Raw genomic sequence first — 27,765 nt, forward strand, 5'->3', positions numbered from 1 at the left:
ATCTACCAGGGAAGCCCTAATGAGTGAGACTGCCTTCAAAAAATGGGGCCACCTTGTGACTTCCCTGGTGGTCTAGTGGTTAAGACTCTGCGCTTCCACTGCAGGGGACACACGTTCCATCCCTGGCCGGGGAACTAAGACCCCACATGCTATAGCAATTAATAAATACAGGTTTAAAAAAAAAAAAACAAACACAAATGGGACCACCACAGAGAAGAATCCAGCACTTGGGGGTGGGGGGAACAGGGGAGGTAGGAAGGAGAGAGAGTCAGAGAACAATCAATCAGAGCAAAATAGGCTCTGTCCTTAGAACATTCTCCACGGTGAGGCAGACAAGCTGCTTACGGTGGTGGTGGGAAGGCCAGACAAAGACAGCATTTGCCGCTGCTTTCCTCACCTTCCTTTCCACAGACGGGCCCCAGAGATCCGTATCTAGACATCGCGGCAAACTGACCCAGGGTCCCTGGAGCCCCAGAGAGGCAGAGCTGCCGAGGAGGCATTCGTAATTAGGATCTGGGCAGATGGGAGTCGCGGCAGCCTTGCAACAAAGCCCTGCATTAATGATCTGGAAGGGCATTCAACTAAAGGTGTGTTATCAAGGTAAACAGCCCAGCTTCAAGCTGGCAAGAGGATTTCCTGGGTAGGTAGGTGTGCAGATTTGAAAGGACCAACACAATGCTCTCTTTTGAGTCACGGGAGCTAGTAAAAACAGATAATTCACTTACTGGATTACCACAAGCCCCAAAGGAAATCTGCATACTTGCCCTGGATACAATCTCTCCAACCAGATCATCAAATCCCCCCTAAGGCCCCCAGCGATGCCTTCGGTTTCTTCCCCACCATCCACTTAACCAAGAGCACCCTGACCTTTCTCTCTTTTCATGGTCAGCATGGTGCTCTTGCTCAGAAAAATTCAAAAAATAGATTTTGGTGGACAATGGTGCCAAATCCCCCTACTTAGAAAGTAAATAAACCAAAGAGACAAATCATATGCCAACTGGGGAAAGATGCTACTGCAAATAAAACACTGACTCTGTGACAGCCATCACTTGTATTACTGATTTGAAATTCTAGGGAACCAGAGTGTATGCCAATATGTGAGGATAAAAACCAAAAATCCTTTGCCTCAAAATCCATATCTAAACATCTCACCTTCAGCAGAACTCACATTGATAGAGCATAACCATGTGCCAGCACTGAACAGACAGCTTTAAATATACATCTCATTTCATCTTTACAATGTTACTATAAGGTTTATCTTCATTCTGCAAAAGTGAAAAGTGTGAAAGTGTTAGTCGCTCACTTGTATCTGACTCTTTGAGACCCCATGGACTGTAGCCGGCCAGGCTCCTCTGTCCATGGAATTATCCAGGTAAGAATCTGTAGCCGGTTGCCATGCCCTCTTCCAAGAGATCTTCCCGACCCAGGGATTGAACCCAAGTCTCCCACATTGCAGGCAGATTCTTTACCATCTGAGCCATGGGGAAGGCTGTTTTGTAAAAGAGGAAGCTAATATGCAGGGAGTTATGTGATGTACCTAGAGTCAAGCCTAGGCAGGGACTGACTGGGGAATGTGACCTGGGGAGCCTATCTCTGGGGCTCGTCCCCCGCACCCCTGCAAGGTAGAGACTGCTGCTTTACTTCAGAACACATCTTTCCTAGAAGAGTAGTCCAAAAATGCTATTATTCAGTAATGAACTAAGTATTGACATATTTGTACTGTTATGAAAGACAACTATTTCCTGGTTTGAACATTCTTACATGGCTTTGAACAATATGAATCTAATGTAATTTGAGTTTCTCAACCGAGCTAAGGGCTTGCAGGAGACATAAGGGATGCAGGTTTGATCCCTGGGTCAGGAAGATTCCCTGCAGGAGGGCATGGCAACCCACTCCAGCATTCTTGCCTGGAGAATCCCATGGGCCAAGAAGCCTGGGGGGCTATGGTTCATGGGGTCATACAGAGGCAGACAATACTAAAATGGCTGAGCACACACAACCAAACTACTATAAACACCAAATGACTGCAAAAGCTAATTTAGCATCATTAGCTTGTATCATGGATACATGGTATCTGACACCAACTAGGAAAAGATCTCAAATTATAAAAAGGAAAATTAAAAACATAAACATTAAATGCTCTCGAAGTCATAAAATGAACCAAAGTAAAAGTATGTTACACCAGACTGAGCCTTGGAAGTCATCCAGTCCAAATACCACTTTATGAGTCAGAAGCTCTCTGAATTTAACAGATTTGCTCCGAATCCCACAGAGAGCTTTAAACCAACCAACTGACCGCGTACCATGGGGCTACAACTGTCCCAAGAGGATGTTCTGAACCACTCATGCCTGTTAACATCCCCACTCCTGGGCCGCCCTTCCCCTGCTTCCTCACCTGATACTTTCAATTTCTACTTTCTGTCCCAAGGTTACTCCCAAGGCTTGAACCTAGACTGGAGATCTCTGGCTTCCCCTGAGAACTCTCTCCCGGTTAACATTTTCACACAGGCTTGGCTCCTTCTGCCTGCAGCTGCCTAAGAGCCCAGGATAACAAATGCAGACAGTAAGCCCCCACCCTGGCTTCCCCGATTTCTCAGTGGTGAAGAATCTACCTGCAATATAGGAGATGCGGGTTCGATACCTGGGTCTGGAAGATCCCCTGGAGGAGGAAATGACAACCCATTTCAATATTCTTGCCTGAAAAACCCCATGGTCAGAGGAGCATGGTGGGCTACACTCCTAAGAAAGGGTTGCAAAGAGTCGGACACAACTGAACTTCTGAGCCCACAGGGCACAGACCCCTGCCCCAGGCTGTGGTTCCTGCACGGCGGGCTTCCTTGCTGGGGGTACTGTAGATTTTGGTGAGAAGACCAGCTTGCCAGAGAATTTGAAATAACTTCCAGTTGACTATTAAGCACTGGCTATCAGCTTCTCTAAATCAAGAGCTTTATGCTCCCCGCCCCAGATTTCCAGACTCACAAAGGTCTAGGTAACTGGTTTTGCTTGGGTCCTGCCCCAGCAGTGCTCACAGCCATTGAAACAGTTGGAAAGTTGAAGGCATGGAGAAATTTTACGCATATGAAAAAGTCACTTGAACTGTGGAAGACAGAGCAAGAAACAGAATCGCTCACAAGCTCCAGGACACATGTGCACTCAAATAAGCTACTGTACGGGGCCAGGATTCTGAGGATTTAAGAAATGTGCCCAGTTGCTAAATTAAGAAAGTAAGAAAAATAGCCTTTTCCTCCCCGCTAAAAAACCCCCCAAACTAATCAATAATACAGAGAGTGGTTCCTAATGTGTTAGCTACTTAAAATAGAAGCTAATCAGCTCAAATTTCCGTAACACAAACTTGATTTTCAAACAAAAGCAGGGCTATTGGTTGAGCATCTAATTAGTGGGGCTTCTCTGATAGCTCAGTTGGTAAAGAATCTGCCTGCAATGCAGGAGACCCAGGTTTGATTCCTGGTCAGAAAGGTCTGCTGGAGAAAGGAAAGGCCACCCACTCCAGTATTCTGGCCTGGACAATTCCATGGACTAATATAGTCCATGGGGTTGCAAAGAATTGGATACGACTGAGTGACTGTCACTTTAGAGAGATCTTACAGTGTGAGGAGGGCAGGGATACAGGAGTCTAATGCCAGGACCTTGAGGGGGCGGGTTCAGGCATTAGAGAGAATCAAGCACATGAAAAGAAGAATGATGTACTTACTGTGTGTGCCCCAAAGGAAGTTATGAGATGCTAGAGAATGAATGCGAAGGACAGACTAATAAGGACAGAAGGACAGTCCTGATTTGCAGGACTGGAAAAGACCTGGAAGTGTGGCAATTTTAGATTCATGATGCATCTGTTACTGCTAGCAAACGCTAATAAAAAGAAATTCCAAAGTTGGTGGGAACTGCAAAATGACATGTTATATTCACAGAAAATGTGTTACCAATAGAGTAAGGAGAAATATACATGTGACCTGGTATATTTCCATTTTTACGGATTTGCTTCAAGGAATTGGTCTGTCTTTCTGGCAAAAATTATACAATGACTGTTCATAGCAACACTGTTTATATAACAGTGAAAACCTGGTAACCGTCTCAAATGTTCAACAAAGAGGAAATGATTAAAAATTATGACACAATTCAGCAGACAGAATTCTCTGTAGTCTTTTGAAACAGTGAAAACTTGGTAACCGTCTCAAATATTCAATGAAGGGGAGATGATTATGACTCAGTTCAGAAGACAGAATTCTCTGTAGTCAATAAAAACAGACTGATATTTCTATGTAGAAAGTAAATTTGAAAGTGCATTCTCATTAGAAACATAAGCCGATAAGGAACACAAGTGGATTTGGAGTGAAATGGGTCATTCAGGCCTAAAGGTCCTCAGGTAATTCATTTTTATGCTTGAGTCAATTAAGAAAAAGACTAAGTGTGCTTCACACTGATGGGAGGTGCCAGCTTTAAATGCTGGTGCTTTCTCCTCTGTTGGCAATTTTCTATTCATGTAGGGTCTTCATACAGTCTTCCTGAAGAAGCAGAAATCTGGCCAGATCAGTAGACCACTGCATCCACTGAGGCTAAAGTCTACAGTCTCTCAGTGACTATTATTAAAGTTATGAAAAGCTATTCTTAATTACTCTGTCTCAAGATTTCTGGTGTTAAAATGCTACTGAACTCTCATCAGCTGTTTTTCCCCCGTCAAAGGATAGAAAATCAAGTTTTATTATGACTTACCTTTAAACAACAGGAAATAAGCAGAAAAAAGACAAGCTCATTTCACTTATCATCAGAATTCACAAATATTGGCACATTAAGCAAAATACTGAAAGTGTATCACTCTGACGACCCAAACCACAATATTTCAAAATGCCCAAACCTGTCTTTTACCGTGCAAATAAAACCCGCTTCCTGATCCAGGAAGTTCTGAGTTATGAACATCCCTCAAAACAGAAAAAGTAGTCTGGAAATTTTAAAATAGGCAATTATATAGGTTCTATTAAACAAGGAATTATCTAGATTTCGAGGCCTCTTTGAGCTGGAATAGTCTAAAGTTCACTCCTCCACTGCCCAAAGTCCGCTGCTGTCTTTTAATTGAACGTGACTCTGGATGAGGTGCAATGATACACAAATACATGTTCCCACATCCCCTCAGGGCAAAGGCAGCATCCTCAGGAAGGCTCCCACTCTGCAAGCGCACAGAGTTATCAGAGAAACAAAAATGGGAGAACTCCACGGTCACTTTTATATGGAAGACGAGAGCCAGAGAAAAATAAAAGGACATCTCGTCTTAAAACAGAATAAAACCTAGAAAGTATATACACAGGAGGAGTAAAAAAGTAAGTTAGTGTAGCCACTATGGAAAACAGTATAGAGGTTCCTCAAAAAATTAAAAATAGAACTACCCTATGATTCCATATTTACACTCCTGGGTATGTATCTGGGAAAACACTAATTTGAAAAGATACATGCACCTAATTTTCATAGCAGCAATGTTTATAATGGCTAAGATGTGAAAGCAACCCAGGAGCCCATCACCAGCTAACTGGATAAAGAAGATTTAGCGTATACACACAATGGAATGTTAGTTGATCATAAAAAAGAATGGAACATTGCCATTTGGAGCAACATCAGTGGACCTAGCAAATATTATGCTTAGTGAAATAAGTCAGAGAATGAAAACAAATACTGTATGATACTACTTACATGTGGAATCTAAAAAATGCAAACAAATGTATATAGCAAAACAGAAACACTCCCAGGTTCAGAAAACAAACTAGTGGTTACCAGAGGGAAGGGGAGGGACAATTTAAGAGTAGGAGATTAATAGATACAAAATAATATACAGAAAATAGATAAGCAATAAGGATATACTGTAAGCCCTGGGAATTATAGCCATTATCTCATAATTACATATAATGGAGTATAATCTAAAAAATGAATCTCTATACTGTATACCTGAAACTAACATAAATTGTAAATCAAGTGCACTTGAATAAAAACATAAAAACATGCCACTGTGCACACTCAAGAGCATGAGAAAAGGGAGCAGAAGCAATCTCTCGATACCTGTTGGTTCCCACTAAACCAGCTTTTGCAGGTCTGGCTGCCTGATTCTGTCTCAGGGGAGGGTCCCCAGGGCTGAGCCTCCTCACAGCACTGTGGCTGGGAGGCTCCAGGTGGGCCGCTGCTCCGAAGAAAGAGAGTTGGTTGTACATTTTGGTAGTCCTGATTTTTTAAAAAATCCATTGTGATGATGAATTAATGACTTTTTAAGAAGAGAAACTGACACGTAGGAAGTAACACAGTGAGTCCCTGTCAAGAGCAGCAACAGACCTGGTCCCTCTATCCCCAAGCCCAGGACTGGACCCATCACCAGCCAACATCTTTATCACGAGGTAAAAACCAGGCACAGCTATGGAAACATGCTTTTCCCAACTTCTGAAAGTACCTTAAATGGCCATTTTATAATAGCCAATTGGAACAAATGGAAAAAAAAGTTTTAAAACCAAGCAATTTAGGTCACAAAATGTCACTGAACGTGGTCTTTCCTATCATATTTAAATGAAAGGTGAAATTTATAAGTAAATTTAAAATCAGAATGAATTAAAGGTAATGTGGCTTTGGAACTGTTTTTGGAAATCTTAACATAACCTTTAAGTATACAGGAGACACAATAACTTAACAGGCAGGAAAGACTTTACTGGCAAAAGAAATCTTGGTATAAATTAGATATGAAACAGAAGAGGAAAATTTATGTCCTAGGTCTGGTTCTGCTACTAAGTTCACCATTCATTCAACAGGTACACAACCACCACCAACTAATGCGAGACAGGCAGCACCAGAGACTCTAAGAGAACAACGGGGAATAAGGTAGACAACGGTCCCTGATTTCATAAAGCTTAGAGTCTAGGAGGAAGACTGGTAAGAAAACTGCATAACTACTTAAAACCTCATTACACAGATCATTAAAACAGGGTAATAAGAGAGAGAGAGAGACTGGGTTGCCTGAGATGCCTCTCCGAGTTGGTGACATTAAGGCTGAAATCTGAATGAGGAGGAGAATCAAACCATGGGAAGAACATTCCAGGCAGAGGAAACCATTAATGAAAAATCATGAAAGTAGGAAGATGCTTGGTTGCCCAGAGAAGAGTCTAGATTGTGGGGTGAAGGAGAAGCATGACAAGAGGAGGAAGGAAGGGAGTGAGGCCCAGACACTGGGGACTCTGCAGACCAGGGGGAAATGTTTGGACTTTATTCTAAGTGGTAAAAAGCCATGGTGAAGGTTTTAAGTGCAAGGAGATCCAACCAGTCCATTCTAAAGGAGATCAGCCCTGGGTGTTCTTTGGAAGGAATGATGCTAAAGCTGAAACTCCAGTACTTTGGCCACCTCGTGTGAAGAGTTGACTCATTGGAAAAGACTCTGATGCTGGGAGGGACTGTGGGCAGGAGGAGAAGGGGACGACAGAGGATGAGATGGCTGCATGGCATCACCGACTCGATGGACATGAGTTTGAGTGAACTCCGGGAGTTGGTGATGGACAGGGAGGCCTGGTGTGCTGCGGTTCATGGGGTCACAAAGAGTCGGACACGACTGAGTAACTGAACTGAATGGCATCTGATCTGAGAAGATCACTCTGGCTGCTGTGTAAGGACAGCAAAATGAGGGCAGGGGGACTCGAGGAGGCTCACAGATGAGCCCAGGGGAGAGGTGGTAGAGGCCTGATCTGGAGAGGAGCCCGCAGAGATGGAGAGACTGCTGTGTTCTGTAGGCAGTCAGCAGAACTTCCAATGACTTGGATGTGGAGGTAAGAGGCAGAGAATAACCAAGGATAATTCCAAATCTTTGGTATGGGAAGGTGACAGCTGGTGGTGCTACTTGTGAGACTGAGAGAGAAGTGACTTGTGGGAAGGAGAGAAATTAGGAGCTCTCCTTTAGTCAAGTTAGATCTGACTGTTAGACAAACATGGTAATACATAATAAGTGTGCGACTACTTGTTCAACTCTGGACTTTGGGGGAAAGGTTAAGGCTGGAGGTAGAGATTCGGCAGAAATCAGCAAACATGCAATCGGTGAAGGCATGAAAGTGAATGGGGTCACCCAGGAAAGTGAGCAGATAGAGAAGCAAAAGGAACTGGAGATGGAGCCTGGGGTGCTCTTAGCTGATGGCTGAGAGAAGAGAAGCCAGCCAGGAACTGCCACAAGGCAGGAGAACGTGGCTTCACAAAAGAAACCAGACCCCTTCAAGAAAAGGGGGTGACCAAATTCTGTACCAAATTCTGCTGGGTGGACAAGCAAAGGAACAACAGACATGGGGCCACTGGGTTTGGAGGTGACTGGAGCCTTTGACAGAAGGTGGGGACGGGTGTGTGACTGATGAGGCCTGGGGAAAGAATGGGAGGTGGAAATGGGCTCCACCGCCAGCAACAATTTTCTAAGAAGCTGTGAGTTATGTTGTACTTCCCACACCTAAAAAACAGAACTGAGGAGATGGCCTTGTTCTTCTCTGAGTTTCTTCCAGCTCTAAGGCTCTGTGTCTGACTACTAAAGTGAACAGGTGCGTAGATGGAGCAGTGAGTGAGCGAATGAAAGATCACAAGGCTTAGAGGACAAAAAAGAGAAAGGAGCCCAGCACAAAGGCCCTGGAGGCCAACGTGATGAACTGCAAACGAAGCAACTGGCAAGGGGTTAGCCTCCAAAATATACAAACAGCTCATGTAGCTCAATATAAAAAACAAACAACCCAATCAAAGCATGGTGGCTCAGAGGTTAAAGCGTCCACCTGCAATGCAGGAGACCTGGGTTTGATCCCTGGGTTGGGAAGATCCCCTGGAGAAGAAAATGGCAACCCACTCCAATATTCTTGCCTGGAGAATCCCATGGACAGAGGAGCCTGGTGGGCTACAGTCCAAGGGGTCCCAAAGAGTCAGACATGACTGAGCGACTTCACTTTCACTTTCTAAGGAGACATCTCAACAAAGAAGGCATACAGATGGCCAAAAGCCCATGAAAAGATACTCAACATCACTAATTATTAGAGCAACGCAAGTCAAAACTATTAATACAATGAGGTATCCCCCTCACATCAGTCAGATTGGCCATCATCAAAAAATCTACAAACAGTAAATGCTAGAGAGGGTGTGGAGAAAAGGGAACCTTTCTACACTGTTGGTGGGAATGTAAATTGGTATAGCCACTATGGAGAACAGTATGGAATTTCCTTAAAAACTAAAAATAGAACTACCCTATCACCCAGCAGTCCCACTCCTGCACTTACACCCAGATAAAACCATAATTGCAAAAGATAACATGCACCCCAGTGCTTACTGCAGCACTATTTACAACAGCCAAGACATGGAAGCGATTTAAATGTCCACTGACAGAGGAGTAGCTAAAGAAGATGTGGTACGTATATACAATGGAATATTACTGCCATAAAAAAATAATGCCATTTGTAGTAACATGCATGGACCTAGAGACTGTCACACATAGTGAAGTCAGAGTAAGACAACATCATATCACTTTTATATATATAATCTAAAAAAAAAAATAGTACAAATGAACTTATTCACAAAACAGAGGCAGAATTACAGATGTAGAAAACAAACTTATGGTTACCGGGGGGGAAGGATAAACTGGAAGTTTGGGATTAACATGTACACTCTATTGTATAAAGATAATTAATAAGGACCTACTGTATAGCACAGGGAACTCTACTCAATACTCCAACACTCTATATGGGAAGAGAATATAAAAAACAGTAAATATATGTATATGTATACATAAATATATGTATGTATTCACTTTGCTATACACCTGAAACTAACACAACATTGTAAATCAATGATACGCCAATAAAAATTTAAAAAGACAAAAATAAATCAGTCTAAAGCACTTTAACCACAGCAATCACCTCAGTGTATATGAAACTGCTGATCGCAGAGAAATGATACAAAGCAGTTTGGTTCTGGAATTAGCCTTAGTTCCGATCTTGGCTAAGAGTTACTGGCTCTACGGTTCAGCCTACCCAGGAGACAGAAACCACAGACTAAGGTTTAATATAAATAATTATTAACCTATTACAAGGGATTCACTACCAAGGGGAAAGAGAATTCTAAAGAATATGCCAAGGCTGAGGGAGGAGAGCCAAGGAAGAAGGGCTTGGGCATGGGGGAGCCCCCGGCCAGGCCAAGAGTCAGACCTCATGAGCTGGGGTGGGGTGCAGCCCCTGGATCGGGGAGAAGACCGCTGGGCTGCCCAGGCCAGACTAGTTCACAGTCAGGCAGCCGAAGCCAGCAGTGGACTGTCCTGTGGGTGCTGACAAAATTCCCCAGGAAGCTGTCTTGTGGGGGAAGGTGGGGAGCATGCTGTTGAAATGAGGCTAGATGGGGGCACCAACTGGAGTCCCTGAAAAGCTTCCCCCACTGGGTGCTGCTGAGTTAATGAGAAAGTCAGCTAGGCCACCCTCAAAACGCTCTGGGGAGGTCCCCTGGGAGTTACTGCTGAACTCACCAGGAAACTGGGGTACCCCTAGATTCAGCAGGCGTCTTTCTGCTCGGTCACAGGGAAGTCAGCTGGGGTGCCCACAGCTCTTGCCTGGCACCTGGCCATACCGTGTACTCTTAGGGCACTCTGAGACTCCAAGAAGGGGTCCCTAAACTTCAGGGATTCTGCGTTCCTCCCGTGAACACTTTGCTTTTGGCTCAATTTGTTCCTCTTGGAAATATGTCAGACTGATCGGACCACTTAATAATCGGACACATCCTAAGTTATGAATTCCGAAGGCAGCTGCAAAAACTCACACCATCAGACATGTGAATCTCTTCCAGAACTGTTTTCATTTCACCATTTAGTCATGTCATTCTTCAAAATGTCAAAACCCAATGAGTTCTAGGCAAGTTAACAGTGTAAAGGCATTTCTGTCTCCAAGATCTGTTGCATTCTCAGGTTCAGTTTTGATTCTTAATGCTGGGACTTGGTTTTTAAAAAATCACTCAGAAATGCCCTTCTGTGCCTTGAAGCTCTGGGGACAATTTTAAAGTCTTATCATTAAGAGAGTACAACCTACAACAAGCCTACAGAAGCAGGCCAGCTGGGGTTCTTAGAGATGACCTTGAACTACAGGTACAAACTCAGTACCTACCTTCAGCGAGTTTTCATGGCCTGTCATTAGGCTGCCCTGAACAAACAAAATTTCAACACTTCAGCTTCTTCCCAGCACCCTCCAAGCTGGTAACAGTGGTGACGGTTACAGGCAGAAAGAAAAACAAAGACCACGCTGCTGATGCCTTCTTTGACGTATTCAATTCAATAAAAATGATGCTAACCTGTGAAGCCCTCAGACACTCCTGATGAGTAATTCAATGGAAGCCAAGCCTCACCCTGCAAAGCGGGGCACAGATGACGCACACTTTGAATTTTTCCTTTTTTGCTCAGTGTTCCCCTGGGAGCAGACAAACCCAGCCTTTCCTTGTTTAACCCAATTCGGGACAGAAGATGATTGTCCTCATAGTTATGTTTGCTTTTAATTACATAAAGCTTTTTGTTTGAGGGACAGAAGGAGATGACTAAGCGTCTTGGGTATGCTCCACTATGAAGAATGGCATTTGGTTCCACTAAGAAGAATGGCATTTGGTCCAAGGCGCCTCCTGGATGGATCATCACACAGGTCTCTTCTGGATCAAAACAGCTGGGACCTCAGATCAAGCATTTGGCAAAAGTTCAACCAAGGAGGGAAAAAAAACCTGCTGACAAAATTTCTTTGCAGATCTTCTTCCCTTACATCACAAGCGTACACTTCCTCTTAATGTTTTCTTTTCCTTCTTCTTCATTTTTATGTTTTTATTTGCACACATGCTACCCTCTGCACCATTCTTCCTCACACTCAGAACTTTGAAATTCCCACTTCTATTCGGCCCCCTGCCATTTCCATTACTTGTAGTGAAACAAGAGACCCCATCCTCTCCTCCTCCTCCAGGATGTTTTTCTGTCTAGACACTCTCCACCTGCTGATAGAGTCCTAGGGTCCCCAGGGAGTTTTCTTGCCCAAATGTCCACCCCAGCATTGGGACAAGAGGCCTGGGAGAAACTTGGAGAAGGTTCCCTTTTGCAGTGCAAGGCCCCATCAGACACATATTCCTGGGGGCCAGGATAAACATCCTGGGACAGCAGGTGAATGTGGCTCCCATGGCACTTATTAATATGTAGAAAAATTCCTCCAGAGAGGTTGCCAGAATCTGGAGTTTGGAAAGAGCAAAAAATAGTGAAATAAAAGATTGACATATCACAGAAAATGGGCCAAAGAACTAAACAGACATTTCTCCAAAGAAGACATACAAATGGCTAACAAGCACGTGAAAAGATGCTCAACATCACTCATTATCAGAGAAATACAAATCAAAACCACAATGAGGTACCATCTCACTCCGGTCAGAATGGCTGCTATCCCAAAGTCTACAAACAATAAATGCTGGAGAGGGTGTGGAGAAAAGGGAACCCTCTTACACTGTTGGTGGGAATGCAAACTAGTAAAGTCACTATGGAGAACAGTGTGGAGATTCCTTAAAAAACTGGAAATAGAACTGCCATATGACTCAGCAATCCCACTGCTGGGCATACACACCAAGGAAACCAGAACTGAAAGATACACATGTACCCAATGTTCATTGCAGCACTGTTTACAATAGCCAGGACATGGAAGCAACATAGATGTCCATTGGCAGATGAACGGATAAGAAAGCTGTGGTACATATACACAATGGAGTATTACTCAGCCATTAAAAAGAATACATTTGAATCAGTTCTAATGAGGTGGATGAAACTGGAGCCTATTATACAGAGTGAAGTAAGTCAGAAAGAAAAACACCAAGACAGTATATTAATGCATGTATATGGAATTTAGAAAGATGGTAACGATGATCCTGTATATACACGAGACAGCAAAAGAGACACAGATGTAAAGAACAGTCTTTTGGACTCTGTGGGGGAAGGCGAGGGTGGGATGATTTGAGAGAACAGCACTGAAACATGTATATTATCATATGTGAAACAGATTGCCAGTCCAGGTTTGATGCATGATACAGGGTGCTCAGGGCTGGTGCACTGGGATGACCCAGAGGGATGGGATGAGGAGGGAGGTGGGAGAGGGGTTCAGGATGGGGAACACATGTACACCCATGGCTGATTTATGTCAACATATGGCAAAAACCACTACAATATTATAAAGTAATTAGCCTCCAATTAAATAAATTAAAAAAATTTTTTAAAGATAGATTTATATCAGTGTTCTGTACACTGGCTGTTGTCAATAACTTCATCATGTCCAGACTAGCCCAGACAATGTGCTTCCCTGGTGGCTGAGTGGTAAAGAATCTGCCTGCCAATGCAGGAGATGGGTTTGATCCCTGGGTTGGGAAGGTCTCCTGGAGGAGGGAATGGCAACCCACTCCAGTATTTTTGCCTGGGAAATCCCATGGAGAGAGGAGCCTGGCAGGCTAGAGTCCATGAGGTCGCAAGAGTAGGGCATGACTTAGTGACTAAACAACAGTGACAACAGACAAATCATGATATCACAAGAGCAAGGGATGCTGCCTTTAGATTCTGTACAAGATTTCTCTAGAATGTCTGAAAACAAATCATGCTGTAGCCTAGAAACATAGAACCATGAGGCACCACTTGAAGCTTAAAGGAAGTGGTTTCAGGACAAGAAAGCCATCATATCGATGTGAAACATGCCTGAAAAACTCACCACCCTGAAATAAGGTGGAGAAAAAAAAATACTGTCTGATGTCACTCATGGGGAATATAAAAACCTAATAAGCAAAAACAAATGAACAAATCAAACTAAACAAAAACAAACTTATAGATACAGAGAAGAGAACAGTGGCTCCCAGGAGGGAAAGGATGAGGTCGGGGGAATCAAAAAGGATTCTGAACTGTGGTGTTGGAGAAGACACTTGAGAGTCCCTTGGACTACAAGGAGATCCAACCAGTCCATCCTAAAGGAGATCAGTCCTGGGTGTTCATTGGAAGGACTGATGTTGAAGCTGAAACTCCAATATTTTGGCCACCTGACGCAAAGAGCTGACTCATTTGAAAAGACCCTGATGTTGGGAAAGATTGAAGGCAGGAGGAGAAGGGGACGGCAGAGGATGAGATGGTTGGATGGCATCACTGACTCAACAGACATGAGTTTGGGTAAACTCTGGGAGTTGGTGATGGACAGGGAGGCCTGGCATGCTGCGGTTCAAGGGGTCGCAAAGAGTTGGACACGACTGAGCGACTGAACTGAACTGAAATGGATGGTGATGGATGGAAACTGAGTTTTTGGTGGTGAGCACACTGTAGGGTAGACAGAAGTAGAAATATAATGTTGTACAAATGAAACTTTCATAATGTTACAGATGAGAGTTACATCAATAAAAAAGTGAAAACTCACTACCCTTGAAAAGTGGCATGGGCTGGTCCAAAAAGGTGTGGACAGATCCATGCAAGTATCAGTAAATCAATAACGGACACACTGTGAAAAGATCAAGTTTCCGACACTAAAGTTTCAGAGAACAGCTAAGACCTTCCACACTCTATATTCTTAGTGACGACAGAAGAAATAAAGTGAACTAATCATTCACATACATACAGATATCTCACTGGAGTTATGATCTGGAGTTAACTGATCAGCTGCTGGCTCAGCTTGAGCTGCTGTATAAATGGCCTTATGTATAAGCACATCCTCCAGCAAAATGCATGCCAGGACTTACACTACCCTCTCCTGACCTTTGAGCCATGTCAAAGCTGACCCAAGGTACAGGGACCCATTGCCCTGCCCGATCCTGCACTCAGTCATTCTGATACCCTGGTCCTCAGACTTGTGTGCTGGCCACTTGGCTCCATCAGCATTGCTAAGGGTTTATATAAATACAAATCCACCCAAGAAAGGAAAAATATTTCCCCTTTTCCTGCTTTGGATAAAGTTCTAGCAGACTTGGCTGAGGATTAGACATGCTTCACAGATCAAAGTGCGCTAAGGGGAGGAGAGGGAGACGAGGAACGGAGCCCAGACCCAGCTCTGGCCTGCCTGCTCTCAAGATACAAGTCAGGATCATAAAAAGCCCCCACGCTGCTGGGCTGGAGTGCTTTCAAAAGGTGACTCTTTATTTGGATAGCCTGTCACCTACTTCTTCCTGGAAACGGTTCCAGGCTCAGAGGAGTGAATGCAGACAGTTTCATAAAAGCCTTCAGACGAAAACGGTTTCCCTCCAACTTGAGTTCTCCCCTCATCTGAAAAGGGGAGGAACCTTTAGGACCTGAACTGAAATTTGAAACAGTGGCCAGGCTGCCTTGTCGAAGTCGACCTGGTTTTGAAGAACAAAGGGAACAATCTGAAGTCCTGAAGAACAGTCGGAAACTGTATCTTACCTTTACGTCTCCGAAGGAAGATGACAAGAATATCTGCAAATTCATTTTTTCTTTGGAGAAAGGGAGGGGCAGGCGGAATGAATTTCTCTGGGTGAGGAGGGTGCTGAGAAGCCACTAAAGGGGCCTGAAAGACCCCACAAACTAGTCAGACCCACAGAGCCTAGAAGGAACCTTGAAATTCTTCCACCTCCTTACTTTGCACATGAATATCACCCACTTGTATAAACAAACACTACCAGGAAAGTGGTCCAGCCAGACCCTCTTCCAACATCAGCTTTTCTTTATCTACTCCCCCGACCCAAGATTCATTCCCAGAAGATCCAGCCTGGACTTGAGTCTGTTTTAAACAAACAAAAAGCACCTCTGGCATTGTGAAAAGTGTTACATCACAAAACCAATGGCAGCCGAGCCCTCATCTCTAACCTCTTCAAAGTTGTAACTGTGAACGAGAAAGAATTCTTATTCAATTAAGTCTATTTTTTCTTATCTTTCAGGTACACCTTCCAGCAGGTACGTGCAGCCAGCTTCCAAATGAAGCCTCAGTGAAGCCAAAAGAACATAATCATGAAAATGTTAATGTCCATTAAAAAGTAAGGGACCCCCAAACAGAACGGCTTCATCAGGGCAAAGAGCCACTTCGGGGGGCAGCTCAGTCTACGTGGAAACTCCCAGCAACCTGGCCGCTTGCCCAGCCACCATCTCAGGTCACCTTCAGTCCTGGCTTCTTGCCTGAATATCACACTGAGATCTGACTACCTATTAAACACTGTCACTTGGACACTAATGTGTCTAAAACTCTTGATTCCCACTGGCCCCATGACCCACCAAGTTACTCCTTTTCCAAGCTTCCCCATGTCTGTGAACGTCCAATCTGTTCTTTGTTTACTTTGGAAAAAGTACATGGACTCCTTTATATCTCTCCTTTTCTCTCACCACCACACACTGAATACATCGGCACATCCCATTGCTCTAGCTTCAAACCCATCTATCTGGCCATTTCATCAGCTCCCTGGTCCACGTCACCATCAGCCTGCATGTGGGATACTCTCCTAGCTGAGTTCCTGACCCCACAGTCTGTTCCCCACTGAAGCCAGAGGGATTCCCACACAATGCACATCACACCACGTTACTCATCTGCTCAGACTCTCTGCCCGCTTTGTCATTCACACATCTACAGGGTCCTGCGTCCTCTGCTCCTTTCTCTTGCCCCTCCTCATCCTGCTCTAGCCTCATGGCCTCCTTGCAAAGCACATTCCCACCTCAGGACCCCGTTTTAACCACTTAGGTCCCCAACCAGCCTCCCCACACCCCATACATGCTTCATTCAGGTCTCTGCTCAAAAAGAGACTTCCTGACCACCCTGTACAAACAGCATCATCCCCACTCCCACCACCTCCTGGTCACCCACATCCCATCTCCTGTTTTATTTTCCATATGGTACTTCTGTCCACCTGACATTCTGGTTGATGGTATGTCTACTCTACTAGAGTGTAGGCATCACTAGAATATGGGGATTTCTCCTGTTTGTTATTGGATCCAAGCATCCGGAGAAATGCCTAGCCTGCAGCAGGCCTGAGACAGATGATAAATAACTGAATCCATCATTTGATGAGTCCATAAATGGACAGCCTATTCAGGTGGCTACCCAAGCTCCCTCAGGTCTGTGGTTCCGAACCTGATGCTGGTGTGGCACACAAGTCAGGCCGCCGGGGCCACAGTCTACACCTTCTTCTTCCCAAGGGAACACAGGCCCAGCTGGGCTGGTGTGCAGACTCCTGGGCACATCACTGCCCCCTCCACACGGAGAGTTTGGTGCAGAACCCAGAAGCGCTGCACTCCTCTGGAACTCAGTCTGTTTTTCCATCCTACCTGGTTCTCACATCTTCGACAAACTAAAATCATGCCAAAGTTAAGATCCATTTGGGGAGATTCTAATGCCAACATCTTGAATTGTCTTGTAAATTTGGAGAATTATGAATCAGAGACTCTTTAGGGCAGGGGTCCCCAAACTCAAGGATCTAATGTCTGATGCTCTGAGGTGGAACTGACATAACAATAATAGAAATAAAGTGCACAATAAATGTAATGCACTTAAGTCATCCTGAAACCACCCCTTGCAACCCCAGTCTGTGGAAAAATTGTCTTGCATGAAATTGGACCCTGATACCAGAAAGGTTGGGGACCATTGCTCTAGGGAAACTGATGAGGCTAAAAATGCTCTCTTCTGAATTATAGTTGGAAATGGGTTATTTAGAAAGTGGGGGTGGGGAATAGGGAAGTAGACGTGGCACAAGTTATTTAGTGCTCTGAGTGAGGGGTAGGAGGAGACCACAGCGGAAATAAGATCTAAGCACCCCCACTGGTTTCCACAGTCTGAGATCATCTGCTCACACACATGCGCTGATCAGCATCCTGCCTGTTCTCCAGGGAACCCTCAGAGGTCTCTCTCCTCTCTAGTCTTCTGTCCCCTAAACTCTATTCATCCTGTGCTCCTTCATTCAGGGGTTCAGCCTCAGCTCCCCCTCTCTGCACCGCAGCCTGGGCACTCTCAAGGCTCTAGGCTGGGACAATTGTTTGTTCCCCAGGAGTCAAGATCATTGTCCTTTGTCACCTGGTGCTCAGGGTCTCGAATATCATGATTTTATACATTTGGGTTGGGTTCTTTTCCAAGTGCAAAAATAAATACAGTCTCTGTTACTCTACCTTAGCTGCAAGTGAAAGTATGGTTATGAAGTTTGAAAGTGCTTTTGATACCGTAAATAAAATAGTTTCTTTCAAAATGGTAAACCCATCATCAAAGTTAACGACTTATGCTCTTCCAAAGACACTGAATGAAAAGATAAGACACATGAGGAGGAAAGATTTGCAAAGCATAAATCTAATAAAAGGATTTGTATTCTGAATATATAAAGAACTCTAAAAACAGTAAGAAGATAACCCAATTTAAAAAGGGGGAGGAAGCAAAAGCCTGAATGACATTTCTCCAGACAAGTTGCACCAATGATAAATAAACACATGGAAAGATGCTCAATGTCATTAATCATTAGGGAAATGCAACCAAACCAGAAGACCACATCTATGAGGGTGACGAAATGAAAAAGGCTGACCACACCAAGCATTAGTGAGGGTATAGAGGAACTAGGACTCTCAGACACTGCTGATGGCATTTCTTGAAAAGCTGAATACACCTACCATGTGATCCAGCTATTCACTCTTAAAGTTTTCCCCAAGAGAAAAGCATAAATCCAATGAAAATTTACATGTAAATGTTCATAGCAGCTTCATCTGAACTAGTCAAAAGCCAGGATCAACCCAAATGTCCATTAAAGGTAAGCAGATGATGAACTGTTGTATATCCATACAATGGAATACTGATCAGCTATAAAAAATACTGGATATACTGTGTATGTCCAGCCATACTGGATGGATACACTGCATATATCCAGCTATACTGGATGGATATACACAACTGGATCATCTATACACAACATAGATGAATCTGAAAATAACTGTCCTGAGTAAAAGAAGGTGCTTCCCTGGTGGCTCAGCAGTAAAGAATCCACCTGCAATGCAGGAGACTTGGGTTTGATCACTGAGTTGGGAAGATCCTCTGGATAAGAAAATGGCAACCCACTGCAGTATTCTTGCCTGGGAAATCCCATGCACAGAGGAGCCTGGCGGGCCACAGTCCCTGGGGTTGCAGTGTTGGACACGACTGGTGGTTGCCTGGGGTGAGGGTGGAGGTCAGGAAGGGACAGGAGTGAACAAGCGGACACTCCTGAGGGACGTGGGTTTGTCCATTATCTTGACTGTGGTGATAGTTTAATGGGTACATACACATCTCAAAACTTATCAAATGGTACACTTACAAACTGCATTTTACTGTATGCCAATTACATCTCAACTATGTCTCAATTTAAAAAAAAAAAAGCAACAACAAACCCTATTAGTTAACTAAAAACCCAAACTATCACTAAGAAATACCCACTGGTGTTACAGCATAACCACCCTCACCCCCTCAAAAATGAAATGCTCGACAGATTCTGGGAAGGGTAAACTTCATTTAACCGTATCTTCCATGACGTTCAAGCTGAAAACCCAGGGAATCTCAGATCAACTCCATAAAAGGTGGAAGTGTTACATAAGCACGCATTGTTTGGCTGAGACTCTTTTTTCAGCTTTTATGATTATTTCACATGTGCCTCACACTGCGATATTTGTAAAATGAAAAAGTATATTCTTTTAGATGAAACTCAGACTGAAGCCATACACAATCACATAGAAAGTTCTAATAGTAATAATAGTAGATACTATCTAATACCTGGTAATAATTGGCAGGTGACACCACCTACCAATGGCTATTAAGTTAGTAGATCAAAGTAGCTAAACATCATCAATGGTTACAAACTTTCAGGAAGTAGCAGTAACATGGAAACACCCCAGTGTCAGTTGCAGGGGCATAAATATGTAAGAGCTGACCCTCATGACAGCGTAAGTCAGGGTAAACCTACCCCCATCCACCTCTGACTAACTAGAGACCTGTAAGCTTGGCTTCCTCTTCTGTCTCAGGAAGTCACTCTCTGCCTATTGCATGCTTTGGAGTATTATTAGAGGTGAGATATAAGCTTTTGTTCATCCAATGCTATCCCACCAAACTTCCAGAAGACAAGGCTAAGGAGAAGAGGACATCAGGACACTGGATCCTTTCAATCTTTTATAATTTTTTTTAATGTGGACCATTTTAAAAGTCTTTATATTTGTCACAGTACTGCTTCTGTTGTTTATGTTCTTGTTTTAGGACCATGAGGCAATGTGGGATCTTAACTCCCCCACCAGGGATCGAACCCACATCACTGGCATTGGAAGGTGAAGTCTTAACCACCGGGCCACCAGGGAAGTCCCTCCTTTCAGTCTGGAAGCACAAAGTAATCTAGTGACTGACTCATACTGCTGCTGCTGCTAAGTCACGTCAGTCGTGTCCGACTCTGTGTGACCCCATAGACGGCAGCCCACCAGGCCCCCCCGTCCCTGGGATTATCCAGGCAAGAACACTGGAGTGGGTTGCCATTTTCTTCTCCAATGCATGACAGTGAAAAGTGAAAGGGAAGTCGCTCAGTTGTGTCTGACTCCTAGCGTCCCCATGGACTACAGCCTACCAGGCTCCTCCATAACATTAGCTCAAAAGAGTACCATCTAATCTCCGTCAAGTGGAAATTACACCACTTTCGATAATGAACAGAAAAATGAACAAGTACCACAATAAGCTCTATCACTTACAAGAAAATTTATCCTGGTTTTTATGGGAGGAAAAAAATCTCCTTATTTCTTGAGTTGAGAAATTACACCAAATTATATCCAGGCTCTTTAATTGAAGCCCATTTGTATCAGAGGCTATTAGTCTAATAAAGCCATTTGAAACAAAAAGTATAGACAGTTGCCAATCTACATACATTTGACTTTCAAAAATAATACATGGCCCCATTCCGCTTAGCAGTGATGCTTCTAGCAATTTCACCTAAGCAAGCTTTCTATTGCCCTGTGTCTTGTGCCAGCCCCGAGCCTCACTGTAGCCATGCCCTCAAACCCCATCCCAGCTCCCAGATGTGGGAGACACTGCCATATTTTCCTTATATCTTGTATCTCTTACCTACGCGTACATCCTCACCTGTGCATCTTGCTATGCACTGGGAGCGCCAAGACGTTACGGCCACCAGTACTGTTCAGAACACTGTAGGCTTACGTGGGCTTCGTGCTTCAGTCAGAGCATCCCTGCCTCAGGCCGTGTCTTCTCCCTCAGAGTTAAAGAATTTTTGGAACACAGCCCTTTGTACATTAAGGACAATCCATATAATCCAAAAGCAAACTTCCTCTACAACCCACAAATCTATTTGCAGAACTTCCAAGGCACAAGCAATGGCAGATATTCATATTTCAACTCTAACACCAGTCTTCTATACCTAGTTTTTGCTCAGTACCGCCCTACCTTTGCTGCAGTGCTAGAGCTATAGAGATTTCTAATTCTCTAAGAGAGAGAAGGAGAAAGATCAGAAAGAACATAAGTACTCTGACACACTCAGAAAGTTAGCTCTGCCATTCACCTACTGTGTGACCTTAGGTAAGTTATCTAGCCTGTCTGAGCCTCACTTTTTTCATCTGTGAACTGTGGATAGTAAATGGCAAATACCTACCTCATATATGTGCGCTATGTGAATTAAAATGGTGATATTTGAAACTGACCTAACCCAGCACCTAGCACATAATAGCAGCTCACTATGATCTGACTGATGTTTATTTCTTCCTTGCAACCTTGCCATCTGAAACATAAAACACAAGGTTTGAGCAAAAATAAACTTCTGGAAAGAGAAGAGCCTTAGAGGAGCAGTTGAGAAGGCCCTGACTTTCCTAATGCCTTGTCTAAAATTCCTGTTGCTGCTTTTATACGATACCCATCTCCAAGGCAGCATCGATCTCTGAAGACTGTCTAGCACTTTCACACATGTCTGAAAGAAGCATCAGTTTGTACCTCCTCTCTGGAGAGAAATTTGGCAGTTCCACTTCTAGATATTTATTCTATGGATATACCCATAAATGTCTAAGGATATCCTGGCAGGTGATTACTTCAGCATTGTTTCCAAAGTGAGAGACTGAAAACACCTCAAATGCTTGTTCATCATAATCCTGGTTAAACAAAACCAGTGTAAATAATAGAATATGTGTACAACAGATGTAAAAGGAGTCAGATGGCTCTGTATGTCCAATAAGTATTTTTAACTTAGAAAAGACCCAAGCAGTGTTTAGTGCTACCATTGGGGGCAGGGGCGGGGGGAGCGGGGCATGACTTTCTCTTCCCCTATTTTCACATTCAAATGTATATTTGCAAAAACACAGAGCATCTTGAAAGGATACCCAGGGCAGACCACAGGCAAACAACCCCATCTGGCGAAACTGGCTGCCTCCAGGAGGAGAAATAGGTGGCTGTAGGAGAAGACTTCCCTTTCATAGAGACTTGTGTATCTTTTGAATTTTGTACCATTTACATAGACTACCTGCTAAGCATAAAACTTAAAATAGTCTACCCCAGGGTAAATTTTTTTTCCCCTTTTTCCTCCCTAGAATAGCTTTCTTGTTTTTGTTTTTTATATATATTTTTAAATTGATTTTTTGTAATTATAAAAATTACCACGCACTGCTTTTAATAAGAAAATGAACATAAAATGTGTAAAGAAAAGGCTATAATCCCTTCCACCATCTCAAGTATCCAGGGGTGAACTGGTGTGGACCCTTCCTTTTCTTTCTCCTGGCTCAGACATGCAGATAAAACATATACACACACCAGGGACTTCTGGGGTTGATTTCTTTTCCACCAGGCAGAATCCAATCATAAGCCTAAGTGTAGCATTCCTTTCTTTCATCTGACAGTATGTTATATAACAGTCATGTAAGAGTGATAGCTGTATTTGTTCCCAATTTCTTTATTCATTGAATCTTAATGTCTTTCTCTTCCTCGCCCTTCCTTCACTCCCACAAATAATTTTACATAAACGAACTTATATCACACATTCTTTCTTTAATGGAGTCCTTCTGTTTTGGCTCCCACACAGTCCCCCCATTTTCTAAACAGTCTCATAGCCCCTTGGAGGGTGGGTCTGTGTGCCCACAAGAGACCCCGTGGTCTCCCCAGGCCCACCCTTGAAGCAGGGTCCTCCGATTCAGGGGTGCCCTGTGCCAAGCCACAGCCTGCTGGCCTGTTAGAGAATCTGGGCCTGATCAAGTGTGAGTCCAGACTCCAGTCGAGGCGCCATTTGCATCATGGACTTAAACAGTCTAAAAGGAGAAGACACTGGAAACTCTCACCAATCGAAATCGCACAGTAGCCCAAGCGGCAGAGAAAAGCTCTCCAGCAACTAATGGCCTCTAGTTCCAGCATCCTTCCCTCTCTGTCCTCCCTTGCGGAGATGAGAGAACATGATGAGTCAGGACGGGACCGAACCGGGCACCAGTTACAGGCACCTTCATGCAGCCCGCCCACCGGGTCTGAGGCCACGGCCTGCCTGGCCTTGGCGGAGAGGAAGCAGCTGCCAGATGGAGCCGGAATGCACTGCGAGGGGATTAGCAGCTTCCGTGTAAAGCTCACGGGACGCCTCCAAGGCCCCTGTGGCAGGAGGTCAAAGGAACAAGGAGGAGGCGGTGGAAATGGAAGGTCGCTCACTACCAGGCCTATTCCCACCCCGCACGTTTCACGGAACACAGCAAAGGACTTGCGACCTTTGTTCAGCAAGGAGACTAGGGTAGGAATGATCACCTCGCTCCCAGCTATGCTTACAGTTCTCGCGTCCGTGGGAAATTTTTCCTGATGTCAGGCATTATGAAGGGACAAGTCAATGTGATTACTAATTACTCAAAATTTGATTTACAGCAGAGCTTCACAATTTCTTTCAAAAGGGATGCAGGAGCTTTTAAAAATTCCACACGCCAGCTAGTAATGTTTAAACCTTACTTGGGTGTTTCTATTTATGAGGACTTGACCTAGATCAAAGAAATCCTCCTGGACCTGAAGCATGGCAGACACCATGAGGGGCTCGAGTGAGATTTTGTATAAGAATCCTGCTGACATCAAGCCTGTACCGATAGCCCAGATGTCTTCATGGTGATGTCCAGACTCATGCAAAAGACAGTGGGGTGGCTTAGCATCAGAGCGTTCTGTCTTATTAGGGATCCACTGATTAACTTCACAAAAGCCCAGCATGAGGAGGAGGAGGGTACAGGACTGATTTTGGAGGCTGCCCAACAGTTCAGCCACCTCCTGGCCGTGGGTGCCCAGGCAATGGCTTTACTGGTGCTGGGCCTGAGTCTGCATATCCCTGTGGGGGATGATACATCACAGGGTCCCCAAGGACTCAATAAGGTCATATATGCACAAGTGTTTAGCAAGAGGCTGATTCCCTTCCCCAGAGCCTGTGAGGCGCCCCTGGGACCCTGGCCCTGGATCTAGACCAGGGCAGGCCACCTGGCCAGAGGCAGCCAGTTCCTCAGTGAGACAGCATCCCACTGCTGGTGAGAAAAGCTGACGTAGGTAGATCAGATGGCTCCCTGGGAACTGGAAGCTGGGGTGAGAGGTAGAATTGGTCTGTCAGAGTCGGGGGTGGTGACTGAAGCAGGGAGAGGCAGACACAGTCACATGGATCATGTATGAGCTGCAGAGGAAGCTGGTCTGAGGGGAGAAGGGAAAATGGGGCAAGTCCCTGGGGAGACACCGAGATGACACTGAGGGGTGAGCACACCTGGGGCGGAGGGCAGAGGATGGGAGGGGGCCCAGGAGGGGAGACCGAGATGAGCCAGGGGGGTGGAGACAGGATGACGGACGATTAGAAGGACAAGCCAGGAGGTACCAATGGACTAGGCTGGGGGGAGGGGGAGAACAGGGGATCTGGGACAAGGGACACAGAGAAAGTCTGGGACAGAGGGACTTCCTTTCTGTGGATCCAGGGGAAGGCTCTACTCTTGACATAATCCTGCTTTTTCTTCCCCCCTTAAATTTGCCCAAGAGCTCTGACTAGAATGTAATGATTAATAAATGGCTTTTACTGAGAGTATCCATTTTGTGCATTAGCTGTGTTATTGTTATTTGCCATGAATTATGTAGCTCAAATGAATTATTGTAAAAACCACTTCTGAAACCCTGGCTTTGAGATGAACAACATATCTCTTTGTGTCCAGGGAAAGGTTTTGCAAAAGTCGGGTGAGCATCCCTGCTGGAAGGAAAGGGGTGAGTGGCCTAGCGTCCAGTCCTGGGCTCCAATCCTGCAAGTTCCCAACAAACCCCAACTCCTCTGGGCCTCAGGCCTTCAGCCACAAAAAGAAGCTGAACTGGTTTATCTCCATGGTCTGCTCAGCTTAAAATAGTCTGTTCCAGCTTAAAATACTGTGAAAATGTATTTTCTACTGAATTTTCTAAGCTTCTCGAGTTAAACGCCTCACAAATTTGGCATGAAGTAGAACAATCTCTTAAATTAGGCCAACAGACATGTCTCGGGCTCTCTGTGGCCACTCTCCACCATTCCCTCATTCATCCATGCCCTTGCCTCCACACAAGGTACTAGTACCAAGAAGAGTGTTATCTGTGAGCTCAGTCTCTTGCTTAGCACGGAGAAGAGGAGGGAGGATGAAAGAAATTACATGGCCAGAAAAACCCTCCATTCCAGAGATGTGTCCGCCTCCGTGGGCTTCAAAGAGCTCAGCCGTGGCGGGTATCATATATAGCTGAGCGTCTGCATGAAAGGCCTGTTACTCTGTTCTCATCACAGCAAATTTCCCTGGAGTGAGAAAATAATGCTAAATCATAAAAAAACAGTGAGATTCAATTCTCCATATAAATAAAAGTGCTTTTCATTTCCCACTTAGCAAAAAACCAGTAGAGTATCCCCCAGGCACACACAATGACATGCCGCTTGGCCAGACCTAAATATTTCTATCTGTGTGGCTCTCTTCTCCCATACCATGGCCTCCATAAGGGGGACACGCTGACCATCCAGGCTGCCCTGACCCACCCATGCTCTGGGCTTCCAGGAGAAGAAACTGGTACATAGGCCGATGAAGACCTCACAAATGAGGCCGCCTTCTGAGAGGGCCAGCAGGGAGCAGAGTGCCCTGAGGCCAGCCTCTGCTCAGCTGCAGTCAACTGAGCCCCTGCTAGAAACCAGGCCTGGGTCCCTCCCGCACTGCACCTTGCTGACCCTAGTCACTGCCCACACCAGCTCCAGAAATGGGCCCTCATTTGGCTCCAGGAAAGATAAGGATCTCCCTTTAACTGGAAGACTGCAGGCCATTTCAGAGTCCTATGGCCCTGGTCAAGGTCAAGATCTGGCTTAGACTGAGTGCTGGGCTGGAGAAGGTGTCTGTCTCCCCAAAGGTGTCTGTCTTTCTCTCTCTCTCTCCTCCCTGCTTCATCAGCAGTGGAATATACATATTGCCAATAGGTGTCATAAAGTAACTCCTGTAACACAGGATTCCACCTTCAGATCTCACCAGCTGCCCAGGTGCAGATCTTCCCTAAAAGGCAAAAACCATTTGTGGTCAAGACAGACTTCTCGGCCAGAGGCCGTGCAAAGAATCAAGAGCACAGGAAAGCATCCATCAGTTCCAAAGGTCAGGGATAGAAGGTGGAGCAGAAAAGAGGCAAGCAAGCTGGAGGTAAGGCTCCAGGGACCCCAGGAGTGAGGTGTGCATGGCAGTGAGACCTGGCGAGAGGCTGGCGCTGGCCTCGGAGTAACAGACACATGCTTCTTCCTGCCCACGTTTGTTCTGTATTTCCAGGTTCCCTGGGGACCAGATTTCATTGGGGACAGGACTAGATGAAGTAGCCAAGTCTAGGGCCATCTCAAGCTATCCTGGAGATGCTGCAAAATACAAAACTATCTCCACAAGAATTTAAAGGGATAGAAGGCTGTATTCCTTTGCCAGGGCTGCCATAACAAAGCACCAGAGACTGGCTGGCTTAGAAAACAGAAAGGAGAAATTATCTCGCAGTGCTGGGGGCCGGAAGCCGGAGATCCAAGTGTCAACAGGGCTGGTTTCTTCTCTGGCTATTTCCTGTGTCTTCACACAGTCGTCCCTCTGTGTGTCTGAGTCCCCATCGCCTCTTCTAATAAAGACACACACACTGGATTAGGGCCCACCCTCATGGCCTCATCTAACCTTACCACCTCTCTTCACATACAGCCACATTCTGGGGTACTGTGGGCTAGGACTGCAACATGAATTTGGGGGTGAGGGGGGACACAATTCAGCCCCTAACATAGACTAAATAAGAACCTCATCAAAGTACTAGGTTTCTTTTGTGACTCAAGGAGCCTGACTCTTAATCCCCTTCTCCAGTTCCTGGAGATTGTGAAATTAACTGGAAGAGATTCAGACCAAAGAGTCCAAGATAGGCTCTAATCTAATCTTTCATTTTATAGCTGAAGCTGAAGCCCCCAGGCTCTGAGGAACTGGTCGGACAGCTGTACCCAAGGGGTTCGTCAACTTTCCATCAACTTCCTTCCTTTAAAGTTAAGACACATGCATTGTTTTTGCAAAAAAAAAAAAAAAAAAATCTCAGCAGGAAAGAACAACATAAAGTGAAAAAAATATGTCTCTCTTCCAACTGCCAGCCTATTCTGAAGAGGTAACCACATCTGTTACCTATTTTTTGAGGCCCTCCCAGAAATATTGGAATGCAGACACAAATGTCCATGTGTGTGAGTGATGTGCGGCACAGGTTTCTGGCTGCCTACCCAATATCCCCTCTCCTCCTTGTCCATGCTATAGCACCCTGGGTGATGTGTCAGGAAGACTGTGTGCCTCATTAAAATCCTTGCCTT

General features: G+C 44.8%; 1 protein-coding gene across 2 annotated transcripts in view; it reads right to left on the reverse strand.

Annotated features, from left to right (window-relative positions):
* Nucleotides 1-27,765, reverse strand: part of MFHAS1 (multifunctional ROCO family signaling regulator 1) — a 111,047-nt gene that overhangs the window by 15,618 nt on the left and 67,664 nt on the right. The gene's annotated exons all lie outside the window — the stretch shown is intronic.

This window comes from Ovis canadensis, chromosome 26 (genome assembly GCF_042477335.2).
Source record: "Ovis canadensis isolate MfBH-ARS-UI-01 breed Bighorn chromosome 26, ARS-UI_OviCan_v2, whole genome shotgun sequence".
NCBI lineage: Eukaryota > Metazoa > Chordata > Mammalia > Artiodactyla > Bovidae > Ovis > Ovis canadensis.